This window comes from Anomaloglossus baeobatrachus, chromosome 4 (genome assembly GCF_048569485.1).
Source record: "Anomaloglossus baeobatrachus isolate aAnoBae1 chromosome 4, aAnoBae1.hap1, whole genome shotgun sequence".
NCBI lineage: Eukaryota > Metazoa > Chordata > Amphibia > Anura > Aromobatidae > Anomaloglossus > Anomaloglossus baeobatrachus.
The window spans coordinates 266,562,870-266,585,797 of NC_134356.1; the positions used below are offsets into that span (position 1 = coordinate 266,562,870).

At 44.8% G+C, this 22,928-nt stretch overlaps 1 protein-coding gene across 1 annotated transcript in view; it reads right to left on the reverse strand.

Moving 5' to 3' along the window:
- The window catches only part of NTN4 (netrin 4), a 313,859-nt gene that overhangs the window by 74,243 nt on the left and 216,688 nt on the right, over positions 1 to 22,928 (reverse strand). The window lies entirely within an intron of this gene.

Consider the following 22,928-nt stretch of genomic DNA (forward strand, 5'->3'; position numbering starts at 1 on the left):
TCCATGAACATAATCCATGGTCCCCAAACTGTAGTAAATTTTTCTGTGTCCCCATTTAGTCCTGCTGTCAGCTCCTCCATTCTCTGGAGGTTTGTCATCTCCTCCAACCAATCCAGCACCATAGGGCATCTAGTCTGTTTCCAGAATCGTGGGATAATCATACGGGCAGCCGCCAGGCAAAATCGCAACATGTCCTTTTTTGTGTTTTAATAGCTCCTGGGAGAATAGAAAGAAGGGCAACCTGGGGGGACTTTTCTATTTCCCCTCTGCTCATTTTTTGTAGAGGTAGAACACTGAGTCCCAAAAGGGTTGCAGCTTAGTACAGCTCCACCATATGTGTAGCATTGTCCCTGTGTCTGTGCCACACCTCCAGCACACGTCAGACACCGAGGGAAATATAGCATGTAATTTAGTCAGGTAATGGTACCACCTTGTGAGAATTTTATAACTTTTCTCTTGAGTGGCACACGCCAAGGAAAGCTTGTGGGTCCACAGGTACGCTCTGCTCCAATCGTCCTCTGGAATATCCTCTCCCAGTTCCTCTCCCCAACTACATACAAAGTGAGGTTTATCCACCCTATTTCTCTGGTTCAGCATTTTATAAATGAGTGAGATGCCATGTCCAGGTGATGACCACAGTAAATACTTTCTCAAAAGGAGTGGGGGGTGTCCTCATCCTTCTCTCCCTGTCCTGGTATGAGAGGAAAGATTTCAATTGCATATATTCTATCCAGGAAACCTCTCTCCCTATGGCCTGTATGGTAGTATAAGTTGGTAGGGTGTGTCCCTGGAGTACGTGACCAAAACGAGTATCATCCGCCCGGGTAAATCCCCCGAATTTATGGGAATGGAGTCCCGGGGGGAACTTCTTATTACCGAATACGGGGGTAAGTGGGCCCTGCTCCTGAGAGAGATCCCTTTTTTATCTCTTCATCCAACATCCTCATCACTGTACGCGTGAACTCCATTCCCTTCGCTATCTGGGTCCTACTTTCTTTCTCTAATCATGGGAGTAAATGTAAGGGAGTTCCACATGTCCTGTTCGATCACCACCCATTGTTTCGAATTCCTATGAAAATGCCAGTCCAGTAATCTCGTTAGGATAGCTGCCTTGTAATATAACTGAAAATTAGGGAGCCCCGCCCCTCCATCACTTTTGTGTCTGGTCAGAGTTTTAATTCCTGTTTGGGGTCTCCGGTTCCCCCAGACAAACCCAGACAAGGCTGTCCGGATCTTGGAGAAGTAACTTCCTGGTAGCTGTATGGGTATTGTCTGAAACAGAAACAGGAACCTCGGTAACACGTCCATTTTTGACAATTACATTTTTTGTCATTTTTTTTAGGGTTTACATTGTTACATTTTTCTTTTTTTGCCATATTTAGTTTACTCTGTGCTAAACTGTCGTATATAGCAGCATACATTCAATGAGTATACTTTAAAATATCTGTCAATTATAAGCTGATTCCATGAATTTGACAAGAGTTACCGTACTTTATTTCAATAGTTTCTAGAAATATGGATTTTCATATTCATGTACCAGGAGAACCATTAAGAGTGTCGAACAAAGCACAACTCAAGATTTCATTCTGTGTAATATGCGAGGCTGTCCCGATGACACACAAATATTTGCTAGTAAAAAGAAAAAGAAAATTAAATATGCTACATCATTTTCTAAGGCTATGTTCACACAAATTTTATGTGGCATTTTTTTTAGCAGATCCTCTCAAAAATGGGAAACTTTTTCTATTCATTTTTATGGGAAATTCCCTCTTCTACTCTTATGAGGATTTTTTTTATTTTTATATGATGGTGTAAGAAAAAAAAAAAGTACATGTCACTTCCTGGAAGTGATCCTGAATGAAATGTAACTTCTAACTAGTCAATGTCAAATCAACAGGCCTCAAAAAACTAATTCAGGAAAAAAACCTTTTCCAAAATTGCTCCAGGGAACACTCCAAGAAAAGAAAATCTCCAAAAAAGGGAAGTTTCCTTAAGTAGTTTCTACTTGACTCATCATTTTTGAACACCACAACATTTTTTGTGTGAACATAACCTTAAAATTTAGAAGAAGCATACGAATAAAGGGTGCTTTACATGCTGCGACATCGCTAGCAATTGCTAGCGATGTCGCGTGCGATAGCACCCGCCCCCGTCGTTGTAACGATATGTGGTGATCGCTGCCGTAGCGAACATTATCGCTACGGCAGCGTCACACGCACATACCTGGTCAGCGACGTCGCTGTGACTGCCGAACAATCCCTCCCTCAAGGGGGAGGTGCGTTCGGCGTCACCGCGACGTGACTAAGCGGCTGGCCAATAGAAGCGGAGGGGCGGAGATGAGCGGGACATAACATCCCGCCCACCTCCTTCCTTACGCATTGCCGGTGGAGGCAGGTAAGGAGATGTTCGTCGTTCCTGCGGTGTCACACATAGCGATGTGTGCTGCCGCAGGAACGAAGAACAACATCGTACCTGCAGCAGCAACGATATTAAGGAAATGAACGACGTGTCAGCGAGCAACGATTTTTCACATTTTTGTGCTCATTGATCGTCGCTCATTTGTGTCACACGCTGCGATGTCGCTACCGACGCTGGATGTGCGTCACTAACGACGTGACCCCGACGATATATCGGTAGCGATGTCGTAGCGTGTAAAGCACTCTTAAGCATGCAATGGCTCTTACGTTCTGCACAGTACAATAGAAGCACAGAAGCAACAAAGATAAAATCAGTCTGAATTAGGGCTCGTCATAATAGTGTATATTCTCTCATTCAAGAGAATGGGCTCGATTATGCAAATAACACTCGGCTCAAACTCTGAGCAGTGTCATTCACTGTGATCTGATTCTCTGGCCGCACAGGTGCAGAAAAGTTGGTGAACTTAATTTCTCCATCTTCTCCACTGTCTGTGTCCGCATATATTGGCCTGCACTCAGATGTCATCAGTACAGTCCGATGTAACACACACTCATAGACATGTATGGGTGCATGTCAACCGATATATGCTGCCAATCGCAGTATGCAGCAATTTTTTTTTTATCATGCTGACTTGGCATGAGAAAAAAAAGCAATGGTTGGCACTGAACCATAGTATAACAATATAGAAAAAAAATCATCCAAACTCCAGCGGATAAATTCCAAAACTCAGTTCAAAATTTAAAAAAATGTATCTTGCAATTCAAATTTTATTGAAAATGTCATTAAAAATAGATCCACACTTTGAGCAATATGTTATATCAAATAGGAGTGATAGTCTCTCGGACTACGCGTTTTGGCGTGTGTGCCTTCTAGATGGTCCATGTAGAAGGCACACACACACACACCGAAACGCATATTGGAAATGGAGGTTTTTTTTATCTTTACAATAAAGAAGAAGAAATTATTTTAAAGGAAATTGGTTGCTGGATGAATTCTTTTCTCTTGGATCACTAGTTAAATGCCACTGTGAGCGAACCTCTAATCGAGTGCTTTCCATTCACTTCACAAACCAATTCATTGAAATGTAGGAGTTTGGTCTGCAAATTGATCCAAACTCAGACAAGTCACCAAAACAAGACATGAGAAAGCAGCCAGTCTATAATGTAAAAATATTGCTAGAAGTTTTTTTCAAAAAGGTGTATTAAATTAAGTTACCACGAGTTTTTGATGTTGCGTATTTTCGTTGCACAATAAACGCTGTTCCAACCAAATGGATAGAATTGACATGAGATTTCTATAAACTCTGCTTTTTTTTTTATACACAGTGTAAACAGTCCTGTGGTGCGGGTTTGAAATCTGTAACATGTCAATATCTTATGGGTATGCTGAATTAAATGTGTGGATTTTTTTTCCCCCCATACAATTGCATTAGATGCAGAAAATCTGTATGTAAACAACACATATGAACTTTAAGTGAATTTCCACTGCGGAAACGCATTATAAATACATGTAATCCGTATATTACTGTATCTCTAGAGTTTTGTCAAATGCAAATGCAAGGAAGTATCCAAAACAAAACAGCTTAATTTAAAATATAACAAAAAGAGACAAAATACGCTGTGTCAAAAACACAATTAAAACATATGTAAGAAATCAGTAACCTAATTTAGGCAATTGGTTTAGAAATGCTGAAGAAAATTTGCAACATCAAAAACTCACCAAATAGTCATTATGGAAATGTAGTTTTAGTATACCATGCAACATTTTGGCTACATTAGCCTTTCTCAAGCGATCAACACTAGTGATGGGTGGACCCAGACTGTAAAAGTTTAGACCCGCAAAGGTTCAAAAGTACCCGAGTACTGGGCCCGGAACTCTCAGGCAATTCCGGGTATTGATCTGGTACCGGCACTCTGGTAATACAAAAAAATAAAATGAAAAAGAAAGAAAAAAAATAATAAAGCAAGCGTGTTATACTTACCGAGGCTCCGGCGCGACTGTAACTGCTCCCTGCTCACTCATTCACTTATGGGGCCGCTCATTACCTTCATTGCATATGCACTGCTTTCCCCACCAACTGGAGTCTGTGACTGGTTGCAGTCAGGCACGCTCCTACGCTGAGTGACAGTGTGTCTGATGCTTCCAATCACAGGCGCGGTCTAAGGGGACAGTAAAAATAAATAAATAATAAAAACAAACAATTGACATAGGGGTCTCCATATTATGATAACCAGCACAGTTAAAGCATACATCTACAGGCTGCAGCCCCCAGCCATGCGCTTATCGTGACTGTATATCAAAATAAAAAGGACCTGCACGCGGCTTCTATATATTTATTTATTGAATTATTTAAATAAATAATAATAAAAAACAGTGTGAAGTCCCCCCCCTCCCCAATTTTGATGCCCAGCCATAATAAAGCCTGACAGCTGGGGGCTGGTATTCTCAGGCTGTCGAGACCCATGGCTATTGGGCCCCCCAGCCTAAAAATCCATTAGATGCGAAAATCCCAGCACTTTACCTGGCTCTTTCCGACTGCCCTCGTGCGGTGGCAATTGGGGTAATACGGGATTAATCGCAGCTCACAGCTACCACAAAGGCCTAGATTAGTAATGGGAGGCATCTAGGATACCCCTATTACTAGTCTGTAAGTGAAAGTAAATAACACCAAACACTGAAGACTAACACAAACAGGTGACTTCATTAATCTCAGGGACTTCAACTGAGGTGAGGTCACGGAGTTCATTGAGGTACTCTGAGGTGAGGTTACATGCGGTCACAGGTGGAGGAACGTGGGAACCTACTGCTGTGACCATAACTTACCTAAGTGACCTCACTGCTGATCGCTGCTCAATCTCTGTCTGTCATCCACAGCAGGCAGTCATGTTCCATGATCGTGCTCTTTGCCTTCAGTAATGAAGCAGAGCTGGAATCGTTGTGGGAGTTCATATGGATTATGTCGGAGGTGTTTTGGGGGTTAATAAAGTGGTGAAAGTGGGTGCTTTTTTGTCTTTTATTTCAAATAAAGTATTCTTTCGATGTTTCTGTTTATTTTTTTTCCACTTACAGATTAGTAATGAGGGGTTTCATAGACCTCTCCCATTACTAATCCAAGTTTTAGCGGCAGCTGTAAGCTGACATTAACCCCTTATTACTCTAATTGCCACTGAACCAGGCCAATCGGGAAGAGGTGGGTAAAGTGGTGGGATTGTGGTATCTAATGGATGTGACAATTCTGGGCCACTGTAGACTGCGCTATTTTTAGGCTGGATTGGGGCCCAATAACCATGGGTTTCCCCAGCCTGAGAATACCAGCCCCCAGCTGGTGGGCTTTATCATGGCAGGGTATCAAAATTGGGGGGACCGCACGCGTTTTTTTAAATTATTTAAATAATTTTTAAAAAAAAGCAAGCGGTATGTGGTTCCTCTTATTTTGATACACACCCAAGATAAGAGCACGGCTGGGGGCTGCAGCCTGTACCCGCAGGTTTTATATGTGCTGGGCATCATAATATGGGGGGACCCTACGCTAAATATTTTAGTTATTTATTTTTATACCACAGTAGATGCACATAGCGTTCGTGATTGGAAGCAGTCAGCTAACACTCATGGTGGGGGTGTGTCTGACTGCAACCAATCACAGACACCGGTGGGCAGAGAAAGCAGTGCATATGGAATGAAGGTAAATCAACAGCCCTGGAAGAGAATTAGCATCCTGGAAGCAGTTACAGCCGCACCGGAGCCACAGTAAGTACAGCCTGCTTGCTCCTATCCCCCTATCCCTTCTACGACCATTTTTAAATCGCCACATTCTGGTCCCCATAGACTTATATGGGGACCAGCTTTCGGCCAGATAATCGGGACCAATCCTGAGGAGGAACCATTTGTTTTGTTTTTTTAACTTGGTTAGACCTGCCAGTCCTGGTTATCTGCGAGTCTGCCCATCACTAGTCAACACATCTTTTGGAACAAATTTGGAGTGCTGCCTTCTTCTTCTATATTTCTGCTCTTATATGGTGGTCTGTCTGGGATTATCCACCAAGAGGTGTGCACTCTTACGCTTCACAAGTCAGGACTTTAAGTGCTTTACATATTGTTAACTTTTTGGCTAGAATATATCTGAGGCTATAATGTGTCTGTGTGAAATGAGCACATGAAGGAAAAAAAATTGCATTAATAATGCCAGAAAATAGGTAATGGTAGCAACAATGTCAAAGACACTGTCTGACATTCAGTGCTGGAACGAGGGGTAGGTAGGGTAGGCACCAGCCTAGGGTGCTATCTTTTGCCTATGCTGAGGGGGAGAGGCTTATTTTGAAAGTGACATTGCTGAATGCCTGTGGCCACTTAGCACCCTCTTCTGGCTGGAGGGATGTAAGCACAGGGAGTCACAAACATTGCTCACCATACTCAACAACTGCGCACTGGATGTCACTCCCACCTCACGTGAATAAAATTGATGTGAGCGCCACCAATGACAGAAGCAAAGGAGCTGAAATGTGCTCCCTGGTCCGCCGGTAGCGCCATTAGAACACAGACTACTTCCAGCCTGTGCCCTGTTGGAGAGGGCACAAGCAGTGGATGTTAGGTAGCGCAATATCATCACTACATCACATCATCCAGCGCTCACTGCTGTACCAGATAGAAGAAGAAAGCGAGGCTGTGCTGGACGGGGAGCCGTGATCTGTTGAGTATAGGCTTTTTTTCATAATTTTTCAATTAATGTGGGCAATCACAACAGGGGCTGTGGAGGCAGCTCCAGAGGGGCTGTGGGGGACAGCAGAAGAGGGGCTAAGAGGTATAGCATACTGCATAGAGGGCTGTGGAGGATATACCGGTGTTTGTGGTGACCATACTGTATTGGAGTTGTAGGGGACCTTATATTGGGGACCATGGTGACCATACTGTATAGGGTGCTATGGGGGATTGTTATACTGCATAGGGACATTTGGTGAACATATTGTATAAGGAGCTGGAATATTGGGGGGTTGTGGTAGGTATCATACTGTGTGGGGTGCTGTGGTGGCCATTATACTGTATCAGTGACTACGGTCTCCATAATACCTTATGGGATGCTGTAGGGGCTATCATACTATACATGGGTGTTGTAGTTGTGACCATACTATATACTAGGGGTTTGTTGTAGACATCATACTGTATATTAGGGGACTGTTGTGGATATGCTATATGGGCAGCTGTGGTGACCATCATACTGTGTAAGACGACAGTGTGAGGATGGGACACATTTTGGAGAGGACAGCATGGTTGGGCAGAGTAAAGGGTGCTTTACATGCTGCGACATTGCTAACAATATATCGTCGGAGTCACATCGTTAGTGACGCACATCCGGCGTCGTTAGCAACATCGCAGTGTGTGACACCAAGGAGCGACGATCAACGATCGCAAAAACGTCAAAAATCGTTGATCGTTGACACGTCGCTCCTTTTCATAATATCATTGGTGGTGCATGCCGCTGGTTGTTCCTCGTTTCTGCGGCATCACACATCGCTATGTGTGACACCGCAGGAACGACGAACATCTCCTTACCTGCGTCCACCGGCAATGAGGAAGGAAGGAGGTGGGCGGGATGTTCCGGCTGCTCATCTCCGCCCCTCCTCTGCTATTGGACGGCTGCCATGTGACGTCGCAGGGAAGGTAAGTCCGTGTGACGGGTATAAGCGATGTTGTGCGACATGAGCAGCGATTTGTCCTTGACGCACAACCGACGGGGGCGGGTACGCTCTCTAGCGATATCGATACCGATATCGCACCGTGTAAAGCCCGCTTTAGGGTATACTTTATACATGGGGAATGGATGACTGGGAGCAGCATAGAGACAGTGTGTAAGGGAAAATACCATGGAGAGAGAAAATTTATGGTATAAGTCATTACAAGCAATGTATTTCTTCACTGCAGGTATCATTTTAATCAGTGTAACAGCGCCAATATGGCCCTGTCTAAACTTTAGTTAGCAAAATCCTGCTGACAGGTTCTCTTTAAGGCCCGTTTCACACATCCAGCATTTTGCCGGATCCGGCACGCATGCAGTACAGTACATTCATTTACAGTGGAAACGCGACACCATGCAGTTGTGTGCTTCATGCACAACCGCATTTGTCTGCATGGTGTCGCGCTTCCACTGTAAATGAATGTACTGTACTGCATGCGTTCCGGATCTGGCATCCGGCGAAATGCCGGATGTGTGAAACGGGCCTAAAACAGACAGTGTGGAGGCCATATACCATAGGAGGCTTGTTTAAGGCACAGTATGGACAGATATTAAAATGCCCTCTGCATAAAAATAATACTCTTTTTTTGAAGGGCACCGTGTGGATATGTGCTGCAGAAAACCAGACAAGATGGAAGTCTACAGAAATGAACTGTGGATGTGAAAATTCATCATGATATCTGGACAAGATGGAGGCGAAAATATAGAAATTGATGCCAATCAGAGAAGATATAATATAAAAGGTCCCTAGGTGTAAATGTTTATTTGTTGATACTGACTACGTCTCATTAGTACTATGGTTCCTTTAAGGCCTACAGCCTGATGATGGCTGATAATAACTCCTACCATCTCCTTACTATTGTTATGGAGATGCTGGGAGTTGTAAGTTCATGCTCTACAGATATATATGGTGCTGACCTGATATTACAATTGATTCTTGTACTAAGTAAGATTGGTTCTTGTATTCATCTACTGATGATGGTTCTGGTGATTATTAATGTACTGATGGGGGTTCTTGTAATATATGCATGTACTGATGATGGTTCTAGAGACTTATTTTTTTACTGATGATGGTTCCAGTGTCATAGTTATATACTATTGATGGCTCTGGTGTTTCATTTATGTAGTGAATATGATTTTTATTTTGTTTGTATATACTGATGATGTTTCTAGTGATGAATACAGCACCAGAACCATCATCACTACATGAATACGTCACCAAAGCAATCATTAGTACATGAATAAGTCACCAGAACCACTATCTATTCATGAATTCGGCATCAGAAGCACCATCAGTTTTGTTGCAAACATGATGGACACATGACATGGTTGTCTTCTTAGATTGAGTGCAAGAGACTCTACCGGTGGTTATAGACACTATAGATACATTTGGGGAGTTTTCGGGACTATGCATCAACTGGGATAAGTCGGCTTTGATGCCATTAATGCATGGGTCTGGAATTTCAATGGAGGGTAGGTCACCTCTACAAGTGGTAAATAGCTTTAAATACCTGGGAATACACATACAGAAAGACCATACACTAGACCTGCAGACGAGTATAACACCACTTCTGGAGCACGTTAAACTTAAATATAACTTGTGGAGCAAGCTACCCCTGTCAGTGGTTGGCAGAATAAATTTAATCAAAATGATATTACTTCCAAAGTTAGCTATACACTACAACATAGTGCAGTATCAGTACCCAAATCCTTCTTCTTAATGTTGAACTCGCTTACTACCTCTTTCATATGGGGGAAATCCAGAACCAAACTTCGGTTATCCATTTTACAGAGATCCAAAAGACTGGGAGGGATGGCTTTACCGGAGTTCTTCCTCTACTACCTCAACAGCTTAGGGCACTAGAGACTTGGATGCCTGGATGTCAGCTGCCAAACTCTGAGAGTCACTTGGCACACGCGGCTAGGACTGATTTTTTAGTGGGTTTTCTGGAATCAGATGGACTGAGAACACCACAGCAATTACCCCTCCTCAGGTTGGCAAGATTAGTCTGGCGACAAGCCAAGAGGGTGGTACACTTCGAAAAGGTGGTGGCGGAACTCCCATTATGGGGGAATAGCCACTTCCATACTCTGAGAGATCACCCCTCGGCGCAATTCTGGGCCACTCACAGCGTCAATGCATTAGGTGATCTTTTTGTCCCGGGAACCACAACCTTCAAGTCCTTTGAACAAGTCCAGATTGAATATAATGTTCCAAGATCACAGTTTTTTTTAGATACCTGCAGATTCGCACAGCAATTCAATCCCACATACAGAAAATTGGAGTGAGGAAATTGATATCACTTCCTATGATAGGTATTCTAAAATCACAAGGACCTCGAGGCCTAATCTCAGCTATATATACTTACCTGTTGTCGGTGGGGGTGGAGTCGGACCCTTTGCCAGCCCAGGATAGATGGAAATCTCTAATTCCCTCTCTACAGGGAGAGGAATGGGAAGAGATATTGGAATCTGCGGTATCCCCTTCGGTTAATAAGTTGATTCAATGCTACATTGTCCACCAGGCATACCTTACTCCAACTCGATTATTTAGTATGGGCCGTTCTCGTACATTGGAGTGCCCCAGGTGTCATCTCTCAGGGGCAAATTTCATACATATGATTTGGAGCTGTCCCAATATATCTTCGTACTGGCGGGGGAGTGACATATCTGCTGACATCGATTGTGTCGATTCCTGTTTTGTGTGACCCTTTGATATGCCTGTTTGGGGTGGTGGAGGAAGAGTCCTGGGATCATTACGTGACAATATTCCTCAGAGAGGCATTGTTTCTGGCTAGGAAATTAATAGCTCTGAGGTGGATGGGAGATTCGAATCCAACTGTGCGGTCCTGGGTTAAACTAGTCAATGCAACCATAGTCTATGAGCGGGTGGTATATTATAATAGGGGGTGCCCGGGAAAATTTAACAAAATCTGTGGTTTGTGGAATTCTTCTCCAGACACACTTGGGGAGGTTTGAGGGAGATTATGTGGAAAATGGTGGTTCCCGTTAGATGTTGGGATATGAAACACTGTCCAATGGTATATTGAGATATAATAATGCAATGTGGCTGCTGTTGTTCTTTCTTTCTTCCTTTTTCTATTCCTCTTTCTATCTTGTTTTCAAAATATGGTCATGCTGATAGTTAGAGCTGTTCTTATGCTCAATATAAAATTAGATATATGTGCAAATGATAACAAGTATGGATAATAACATTGTTCTATCTTAAGTGCTAAAGACATTATGGACTTTATATGACTGTTCATTGTTATATTCAAATATTACTACCGTATCTATATACTGAGCTATTTTTATATGGCAAATGTCAGTTGTACCATGTTTGAAATTGTTAATAAAACGAAGTTAAAAAAAAACCCATGATGGACACAAAAAACATCTGATGTATCGCTATCTATAATGGGGTTTGTTTAGTTTGCATTAGGATATTGTGGTCAACTTTAACTGAAATGTAAGAGCCCCAATATAGTTAAGCTATAATAGTTTGCATGACTATCCCTGGGTCTGACATGTAGGATGTCAGGGTTAAATATTTGTCCCTTGTATTGTGTAAAAACAATGAATGATTCTATATTTAACTTTGAAACTGCACTTCCTGTTACGCCTCACCCCTAAAGTACACCACTTTTTTTTTTTTTTTTTTACTTTTGTTGGTATTTTATGGTGAAAAACGTAACAATCCTAGTGGAAGTGGTCATCAGAGCTTGTTAACTGACGGATGAATTGGGGAGCCCACTTGAGTTTGTTATGTCACGTGACCCCCTGCACCAAATAAGTGCTGGATTCACAATCCCTGCCTTCGGACTTACAAGTAATCAAAAGGAAGTGAGACCAGCCACATCTCACACTTCCTCTTGATTACTTACCGTATATGTCCAAAGACGGGGACAGTGAATCTTGCACTGACTGGGCGCAGAGCTCGTGTGGTGTAACAACCTCATTTGAGCCCTGGGAGAATGAGTACTGACCCTGCTGGGATGGCACCAGCACGAGAAGGGAGTATAAGCTTTTTTTTATTTTAAAGGAGACGAACCTTTTGCACTTATTAGTGCAGCCTTCCACAGACTGCACAGCTCTCTTACTATGGCGATGTTTTACTGGTGACACTGCTGGTGATTTATTTCACAGCTACCACAGCACTCTGCAACAACATGGTATTCCATCTGGTTTGCACTTAGTGTAACCATCATTTGTGTTCCAAAAGGACAATGACCCAAACCACATCTGCAGGTTATAAAGGCAATGTGGCCAAAAAAGGGAGGAATGGCAAGCTGCATCAGGACATGGCCTCCACTATCACTCAATATCATCCAACTGAGATGGTTTAGGATGAGTCGGTCCACACAAGGCAAAACAGCCAACAAGTGCCCAGTCCTATTTTTTTTTAACTAAAAGGCTGTTAGAAAGCCATTCCAGGCAACTACCTGATGGAGCAAGCTTGAGACAATGCCAAAGGGGTGTAAAACTGAAATAAAACTAAAAGGAGGTACTTTGAGTAATTTAAAGTTTAACACACATTCAGATTTTTCACATGCATTTATTTTACCTCCAGTTTCTATATTCGTCCCCTTGTAGTTTTGTTGCCTTCAGTTAGAATGTACAATGTGCACACTCCAATAAGAGCAAAGAAATAAATTACATAAACAGGTTGTGTTGAGAAATTTGACCTGTACTATAGATAGTGACTGTTAAATTCTATTGTTCTACTTTCGGATGATGCTAGCAAAAACCCCCAAACAAACCATAAACGATGCAAAAAAACTTCACTTATGATACTTAGCTTGTAGTAAAGTTTTCTGCTTTGTTTTATTCTTTTCAGGTGAAAACAGCATTAACCTGATATTACATTAATATGTATGCAGAAAAAAGTAAGGTTAAAGGTTTATTCTCTTCTTGTAGATATATATTCTATCCATGTTATGAATGTATGATAGATGTAAGTCCCACAATGAGGACCCCTTTTCTCAAGAACCAGGTCCTCTTGTTTTTAGTGGAAAGGTGGTTGGAATTCTTATATATATGAATGACAAATTACTGAAAATGACAAAGGCACAACATGGGTCTTATCCTTGTGGAATAGAGAGATGTAAAACAGGGAATTGCTCACGTAGATGGGTTATGAATAGTGATGAGCGAGTATGCTTGTTACTACTCGGTACTCGCACGAGTATCACTGTACTCGGGCTACTCGGCGGGTAACGAGTAATTTCACGATACTCGTGCTGTACTCGTGGTCTTCATCTTTGCATGTTGGCGCTCTTTTGAGAGCCAGCCCTCATGCAGGGATTGGCTGGCAGACCACTGCAATGCCACAGCCCTGTTAGTTGTGGAATTGCAGTGATTTGCCGGCCTGCACAGCGTGACCGAGCCTTTATATCGGCGGGCGCGCTGTGCTCTGCACACAGCCATCTCATATTCCCTGCTTTCCACGCCCACAGGCGCCTATGATTGGTTGCAGTGAGACACGCCGCCACGCTGAGTGACAGGTGTCTCACTGCACCCAATCACAGCAGCCGGTGGGGGTGTCTATACAGTGCAGTAAAATAAATAAATAAATTAAAAAAAACGGCGTGCGGTCCCCCCCAATTTTAATACCAGCCAGATAAAGCCATACAGCTGAAGGCTGGTATTCTCAGGATGGGGAGCTCCACGTTATGGGGAGCCCCCCACCCTAACAATATCAGTCAGCAGCCGCCCAGAATTGCCGCATACATTAGATGCGACATTTCTGGGACTGTACCCGGCTCTTCCCGATTTACCCTAGTCGGCTGTTGGCTGATATTGTTAGGCTGGGGGGCTCCCCATAACGTGGAGCTCCCCATCCTGAGAATACCAGCCTTCAGCCGTATGGCTTTATCTGGCTGGTATTAAAATTGGAGGGACCGCACGCCGTTTTTTTAAATTATTTAATTATTTATTTCACTGCACAGTATAGACTCGCCCACCGGCTGCTGTGTTTGGGTGCAGTGAGACACCTGTCACTCAGCGTGGGGGCGTGTCTCACTGCAACCAATCATAGGCGCCGAAAAGCAGGAAAGCAGGGAATACGAGATTGTTTAATGAGCGGCCGGCTTTTTCAAAAGAGGAAAAGCCGCCGGAGTTTAGTGAACAGCTGTGCAGCGCAGCGGCAGTGATCGGGGAACGGTAAGTAAGAGAGAGGGGGGAGAATGACCGACAGACTGTGAGAGGGGGACAGACAAGACAGAGAGAGACAGATAGAGCGAGACCGACCGACGGGAGATAGAATGAAAAAAAAAATGACCGACATCACTAGTAAAAAGCACAAAACGTGCGTTTTGGACATCAGAGTGCCACACAATGTTTTACGTAAAATCTTTCATGTATTAATCTCAAAAAGTAACATACACCAGCTCTATCTCACTATTGGGTATGTGCCCTTAACATTTCCGCCATGAAAATTCATTTTGGTGTCATTTTGGAAGGTTTTCTGGTGAGTCTGTAAAAATGGCGTAAAACTCGGACAAAATTGTTCACAGCTGTGACTTTTGAGTGATAAATGCTTCAAGGGGTCTTCCCCATGCTGTTGCCATGTCATTTGAGCACTCTTCTGAGACTTTTGTGACATTTTTATGGTTTCTACATGCTGCCAGGGGTCATTTCATAAAAATACTCGGGTCTCCCATAGGATAACATTGGGCTCGGTGCTCGGGCCGAGTACACGAGTATCTTGGGATGCTCGGCCCGAGCCTCGAGCACCCGAGCTTTTTAGTACTCGCTCATCACTAGTTATGAACAATCACAACCACAGTACAAGTTTAAAAATCTTCAACTGCCGCAGTCCCAGTACGATGGATAAACTGTAGATAAAGACGTGAAGGGGTTAGCATCGCGCTGTCAGGGTCATGGATCAGACAGATTATTGAAGATGATATTATTACGTGTTTCGGAGGCTATGCCTCCTTCCTCAAGACAAATCACAAGTTGTGATTTGTCTTGAGGAAGGAGGAATAGCCTCTGAAATGCATCTATATATATAATTGCCTTATTCTGTCTGTCTGTCTGTTTTGCGCCAAAATTGTGTCCTTACCGTGACATGTCCTTACAGTGACAAACAGCGGATTGGCCGCTGGGCTCGCAATGGCCCCACCCCCCCACACGGATTGGCCACTCGCCTCGGCTCCTCCCCCCCGCATGGATTGCCCGCTCGCCTCGCCTCGGGTCCGCCCCCCCCGCACGGATTGGCCATGTCCTTACGGTGACAAACAGCGGATTGGCTGCTGGGCTCACCATGGCCCCGCCCCCCCGCACGGATTGGCCGCTCGGCTTCACGGATTGGCCGCTCGCCTCGGCTCCTCCCCCCTACACGGATTGGCCGCTTGCCTCGCCTCGGCACCGCCCCCCCGCACGGATTGGCCGCTCGCCCAGGCTCCGCCCCCCACACGGAATGGCCTCTCACCCCGAGGTGAGCGCATCAAGGTCCTGCAGCGGCGGAACACACACACACGCACACACATAAGAACAGACACACACACACACACATCAGATCACACTCACTCTCACACACACCTCACACACACATCAGATCGCATCCACATACTCACAACATCCCGTGATATCGCTTGCTTCTCGGCGGCGATACTGTGCAGTGACCTTCCAGGACCTGCCGGAGGATCCCATGGCCGGAAGCATGTGGTATCTCCGGATGTTGTGATTGTGTCAGCGCGTATGTGCGATATCGTCAGTGTGTGTGTGTGTGAGTGTATGCGATCGGATGTGTGCGAGTGTGTTCTGATGTGTGAGTGTGTGTGTGTGAGTGTATGCGATCGCATCTGTGAGTGTCGGCAGAGGAGCACGGCGTGCAGCACAGCTGCTGGGACCGCCCACCGGTGGGCACAGGGAGAAGTGGGGTGTTTGTGTGAGTGTATGCGATCAAATGTGTGCGTGTTTACAGTCTGATGTGTGACTGTGGAGCACGATGGGGGGTGCGCAGCATGGGGGATGGAGCACGATGGGGGGTGCGCAGCATGGGGGATGGAGCACGATGGGGAGTGTGAAGCATGGGGGATGGAGCATGATGGAGGGTGCGCAGCATGGGGGATGGAGCACGATGGAGGGTGCGCAGCATGGGAGATGGAGCACGATTGGGAGTGCGCAGCATGGGGGATGGAGCACGATGGGGGGTGCGCAGCATGGGGATGGAGCACGATGGGGAGTGCGCAGCATGGGTGATGGAGCACGTTTGGGAGTGCGCAGCATGGGGGATAGAGCACGATGGGGAATGCGCAGCATGGGGGATGGAGCACGTTTGGGAGTACGCAGCATGGGGGATGGAGCACGATGGGGAATGCGCAGCATGGGGGATGGAGCACTATGGGGAGTGTGCAGCATGGGGGATGGAGCACGATGGGGGGTGCGCAGCATGGGGGATGGAGCACGATGGGGAGTGGGGATGGAGCACGATGGGGGGTGCGCAGCATGGGGGATGGAGCACGATGGGGGGTGCACACCTCCCCCCAAAACACACACACACACTGCCACACACGCACTGCACAACACACCACACACACACTGGGAACCACAAACACTGCCCTACACAGACACCCACACACACAGATAACGCCGCACACACACAACACCCAACACACAAACACCGCGGCACACACAAATATACACACATACCGCACAACACACACATTGCACAAAACATACCTCCCCCCAAAACACACACACACACCCCACACAAACCGCGCAACAAACATACACAATGATACAGACACACAGCGCTCCACAAATAACGACACACAACGCAACACACAAACAACACCGCTCTCACCCCCCGCCACACCCAGACAACACCCAGAACATGTACAGCCCCTACACAAACACTTGGTAACTACAGACAACAACATCTATATATATATATATATATATATAAATAAAACAAAAATCATACATTAACTACACAATACGTAAATTCTAGAATACCCGATGCGTAGAATCGGGCCACCTTCTAGTAATAAAATAACCTCTGTCTGATCTATGACCCTGACAGCGAGGTGTTAACCCCTTCACTTCTTTATCTACGGTTTATAAAAATAAATGGGAACTCCAACCACTTTGCAAACAATGGTGCCGCATCAGGGCCCCAATCTTCAGGTACAAGTCTCATTGGTGGGATTATATTGTATTATGGAACTTATACTATAAAAGGTATGGTATTTCATATATATATATATATATATATATATATATATATATATGCCTTAAAGCGAATAACGCTGCTTTACACGTTTCAATTTCCTATGCGATCTCGTATGCGATCGCACCCGCCCCCATCGATTGTGCGGCTCGAGCAATTTGTTGCCCGTGTCGCACATACGAGTAACCCCCGTCACACGTACTTACCTTCCATACGACCTCGCTGTGGGCGGCGAACATCCACTTCGTGGAGTGGGAGGGACGTTCGGCGTCACAGCGACGTCACACGATAGCCGGCCAATAGAAGCGGAGGGGCGGAGATGAGCGGGACGTAAACATCCTGCCCACCTCCTTCCTTCCGCACAGCCGGCGGGAGCCGCGGGACGCAGGTAAGCTGTGTTCATCGTTCCGGGGGTGTCACACGGAGCGATGTGTGCTGCCTCGGGAACATTGAACAACTGGACGTTCAATTTTTAGAAATTGAACGACGTGTATGCGACCAACGGTTTATCGTACAATCTGAGTCGCACGTAGGTTTCAAACGCTACAACAACACTAACGATGCCGGATGTGCGTCACTTACGACGTGACCCCGCCGACACATCGTTAGATATATTGTAGTGTGTAGAGCCCGCTATACATCATTCGATTCACGCAGCCCAAATGCAGAATCAGTACCTGGCTGCATGATTATAGTCAGATACATTTTTTACTCAAACAGAAAGCTAGATAAGTCTTGCCTCCAGCTATGATCTTCAAGCTATATTTTCAATGAAACATCAGAACGTTTTAAAGACACATGTAACTTTATGCAATCGTTCAGCCAGGCTGTGATTCCTGTTGTCTGCAGTTCAATCAGCTTGAATCAGGTTCCCTTTAAAATGTACAAGAGGAGAATACCAATTTAATTGTGTACAGATTAAAAAGAAATCATTTCAACATGTGTCCTCTGATATGATTTCACTTCAGTTGTTATTGTAACCAATTAACTTTGCACTAGGTAATTCAGTCCAAGCATTACTTCCAGCTTAGGAAAGTTACAATGCATTATTTGAAAGGTCTGAGCTATTTAAAACTTATGCAATCTTTCCAACACGTCTGTATTCTGTCTCTGTTTACCTTGGCTCCAACACCTGACTATTCATGCTAGTAACATTTTCTTCCACCTTTCTGCAGGCGTGCCAGACACCTGCACACTGCACAACATGTGAGGTAGTCTACAAGAACAACCCAGTATTTTATACATGGACTAACCTTTGCCAATGTTTACTTATTCTGTTTCTTAAGAGTAAAACGCAAGTGTTTTATTGCCACAGCTCGATTACCTTTTTTTCCCATCACAGAACATGCACACAAAGAAGTTAATTAATAAAAATAAATACCGTACATTCAAAATCTACATTTGGAAGCAGTGGGTTCAAAAGAAAATGGAGCACAAATCTTTCTGTTCTTATTATTCTTTGTTAATGTTCAAATTATCTCTTCAGGGAGGAAGGAGATGAACTCTAGTGCCACCTATTGGAGGTAGCAATCACACAAAAGTCAAAAGTGGCCCTTTAACTAGCCTTTTCATATGACCTAGGATTTATGCCAGATCAGAACCTCAATTTGCAGACAGTGTTTTGGGATGATTGTCCCTCATCAGTGCAAAGTATGAGATCTGATCTGGCAGTATGAGAAGCTCTACTGGGGTCTAAGGGGAAAGCTCTTCTCCTTGCGGAGACTGACAAACCAATCTGGCTGTCAGTGGTGAGAAGTCTTAGGCTATGTGCGCACTAGAAAAGTGATTTTTCTCAAGAAAATTTCTTGAGAAACTTCTGGGAGGTAAAAAACCGCACCAAATCCGCGGGAAAAACGCATGCGTTTTTGCCGCAATTTTGCCGCGGTTTTTCCGCAGGTTGGTTCCTGCGGTTTTTTTATGCTGAACAGAAATAAATAATATAGATAATAGATAGATAATCGATAGACAGATAATGGATAGAGGGAAAGATGGATAGATAGAGAGATAGATAGATAGATGAGAAAGACCTATATAATGTCCCACCCCCCTGCATATTCTAAGCTGGCACCCTTTAGTGACTTTCATGTGGCACTAAAGGGTGCCTAGCCTTGTATTACTAAAGAAAATTTGACTCCGTCTATAATTTCTATAGGATATCAATAAAGGCATCAATGCACATAATTGTTGAGAAAGTATGACAATTTATTTATTAAGCGTGACACATGAAGGACATGCACAGACATTAGTGATTTAAAAACAACACAGCAGCAAATTGGGTGATGTGACAATGGATGGGGCTTGTTACATATTGCTTCGGGCTTCGTCGGAAAACTGGCATTATAATTATCTGCTTGATAGCTGTTATCATTATCTATTAATTGACCAGTCCCTGATGCTTTCTTATGTGTCATATATTTGCAATCCACTGTGGTCAGAGGTTATTTAACCCCTTATAGACCAGTATACAGGTCTCCATTTATCCTTCATCGCTGATATCACAGTACTTTTTCTTATAGAGCTCCCATGTGCAATATGCAATATGTAACAAGCCCCATCCATTGTCACATCACCCAATTTGCTGCTGTGCTGTTTTTAAATCACTAATGTCTGTGCATGTCCTTCATGTGTCACGCTTAATAAATAAATTGTCATACTTTTTCAACAATTATGTGCATTGATGCCTTTATTGATATCCTATAGAAATTATAGACTGAGTCAAATTTTCTTTAGTAATGCTGTTATGGTGACTTTGGTCATTTATTAATAATCGTTATATACTATGAATTCCTGCATTCTATTATATCTAATATGCCTAGCCTTGTATTTAGCCAAAAAATAAATAATTAAAAAAAAAAATGACGTGGGGTTCCCCCTATTTTTGTAGCCAGCTAGGGTAAAGCAGACGGCTGCAGCCTGCAGACCACAGCTGGCAGCTTCACCTTGGCTGGTAATCAAAAACAGAGGGCACCCCACGCTGTTATTTTACATTAAATAATTTAAAACAAAAAACGTGGGGTCCCTCCCAAATTGGATCACCAGCCAAGGTAAAGCGGACAACTGGGGTCTGATATTCTCAGACTAGGGAGGTGCACTGTTATTGGACACTCCCCAGCCTAAAAGTAGCAGGCTGCAGCCGCCCCAGAAGTGGCGCATCCATTAGACGTGCCAATCCTGGCGCTTCGCCCCAACTCATCCCGTTGCCCTGGTGCGGTGGCAAACGAGGTAATATATGGGGTTGATGCCAGATGTGTAATGTCACCTGGCATCAAGCCCTGGGGTTAGTGATGTCATGCGTCTATCAGATACCTGACATCACAAACCCAGTCAGTAAGAAATATAAAATAGACAACAAAAAAGTTGTATTTGAAAAAAAAAAAACACTCCCCACATTCCCTCTTTCACCAATTTATTGATAAGAACAATCAATTCCACGTCCGGCGTAATCCAATAAGGAGGGGGGGGGGCGTCCCACGGCGATCCATACCATAGTCACTGTCCCAGTCCATGAAGAACAGAATGTTCCCCATTGGCTGGGAGAGCAATGCAGTGACCTGAGCTAACATCAATAGCCCAGGTCACTGCAGGGGATGACTAGCGCTGCTGTCAGGAGGATAGATGAGATCATTACCTGCTGTGATGATCTCCTACAGTCCTGCCATCAGCGCTGTCACTGACTTCTATGCCCGCCGCGTTGTCAGCAGTATCGCGAGAGCCCGTGACGTCACCACTAGTGACAGTCTCGGGCCGCTCGCGAGATGGGCATAGACAGCAGTGACCGCGGTGACGTCAGCAGGCAGGAGATTGTCACAGCAGGTAATGATCTCATCTCACCTCCTGACAACAGCGCTCGGCATCCCCGCGGCTGCACGCACTGCTGACTGTCAGTGTCTGCCTGTGCTGCAGGGTGACAAGCCGCTGATACTGCGGGCAGACACTGACACATTGCGGGCAGACACTGACACACTGCAGGGCAGGCAGCGGCGGGGCTGCAGAGGGACACAGACTGCACGGGCACCCGCCGGACGTCACATGGAAGTGCTTCTGTGCGGCGTCCAGGGAGTGTGATGTCTGTGTTTACTCTACTCCGCCTCCTCTTCCTGGCATAATGACATCAGTCCCTGCAAAACCGCAGGGAGCGATGAGCATTACCGCAGGTAAATCGCGCCTATACCGGGGGTATACCGCACATCATTTGCTACCTGCGGTATAGCCCCGGAATTTCGCGATAACATTACAGTGAATGGAGTGAAATTCCGGGGGTATACCGCAGGTACCTGCGGAAAATAATGGACATGCTCATTTTCTCAAGAAAAATCCGCAGCGTGCGCACAGCTATTTTTTGTTCCTATAGGTTTTGCTGGGAAATGTCTGCAGAAAGATTTCACACCTTTCTCAAGAAATTTCCGCAGCAAATCCGCAGGTAAATCCGCGGGTAATACGGCCTAGTGCGCACATAGCCTTATAGCTGCAATGCTCCTTTCTTGAGGAGTATTGCAGCTATAAGACTCCTCACCACTGACAGCCAGATTAATTTGACAGTCTCCGCAAGGAGAAAAGTTTTCCCCTTAGATCTTTGTTATTGTAGCACTCCTGGTTTTAGAGTACAGCACACTGGATGGATTTGTGGCGGCATTATCACAGCAAATTGCAGCAGCAATATTTGCCCTAAATTGTGTGGCTATTGCTGCAGTTTCAGCTATAACAGTGAATGTCCGCAGTATAAATTGCAATGCAAATCTTTTGCAGATAAAAAAAAAAATGTAAGATTTTTTAAAATCCCATGCACGCTGCTGGTACTGTAAAATGGAGCATATTCTCCATCCAGAAAAAAAATCTTAGCATTACAAACACTGGATGCAAAAGACAGACCAAAACACACCAATGGCCTTAGGGCCAAATTATCATAAATTAGATTAACAATGAATTAGACACATGCAACTAGATATAGCTTTCACAAGGTTTATTTTACAAATGACAGCTGGATTGAAGCATATCCACAATGAGAACTGTATCAGTGTGAGTTGGACAGCACAGAGGATTTGAAGAACTTTTAGTCCACATTCACACATTCAGTATTTTACATCAGAATTTGTAAGCCAAAACCAGGAGTGGGTAAGAAAGAAAAGAAGTGATGCTTGTATGTCTATTATACTTTTCTTCTGATGGTTCCATTCCTGATTTTGGCTTATAAATACTGAGGTAAAAAACTGAACTGACCAAATACTGAATGTGTGAATGTTGCCTTAAGGCCGCTTTACACACTGCGAGATCGGTCCCGATATCGCTAGTGTGCGTGCCCGCCACCATCTGTTGTGCGACACGGGCAAATCGCTGCCCGTGCCGCACAACATCGCCCAGACCCGTCACACATACCTGCCCGGCGACGTCGCTGTGACCGGCGAACCGCCTCCTTTCTAAGGGGGCGGTCCGTGCGGCGTCACAGGGACGTCACTGAGCGGCCACCCAATAGAAGCGGAGGGGCGGAGATGAGCGGGACATAACATCCCGCCCACCTCCTTCCTTCCGCATAGCGGCCTGGAGGCAGGTAAGGACAGCTTCCTCGTTCCTGCGGTGTCACACGGAGCGATGTGTGCTCCGCAGGAA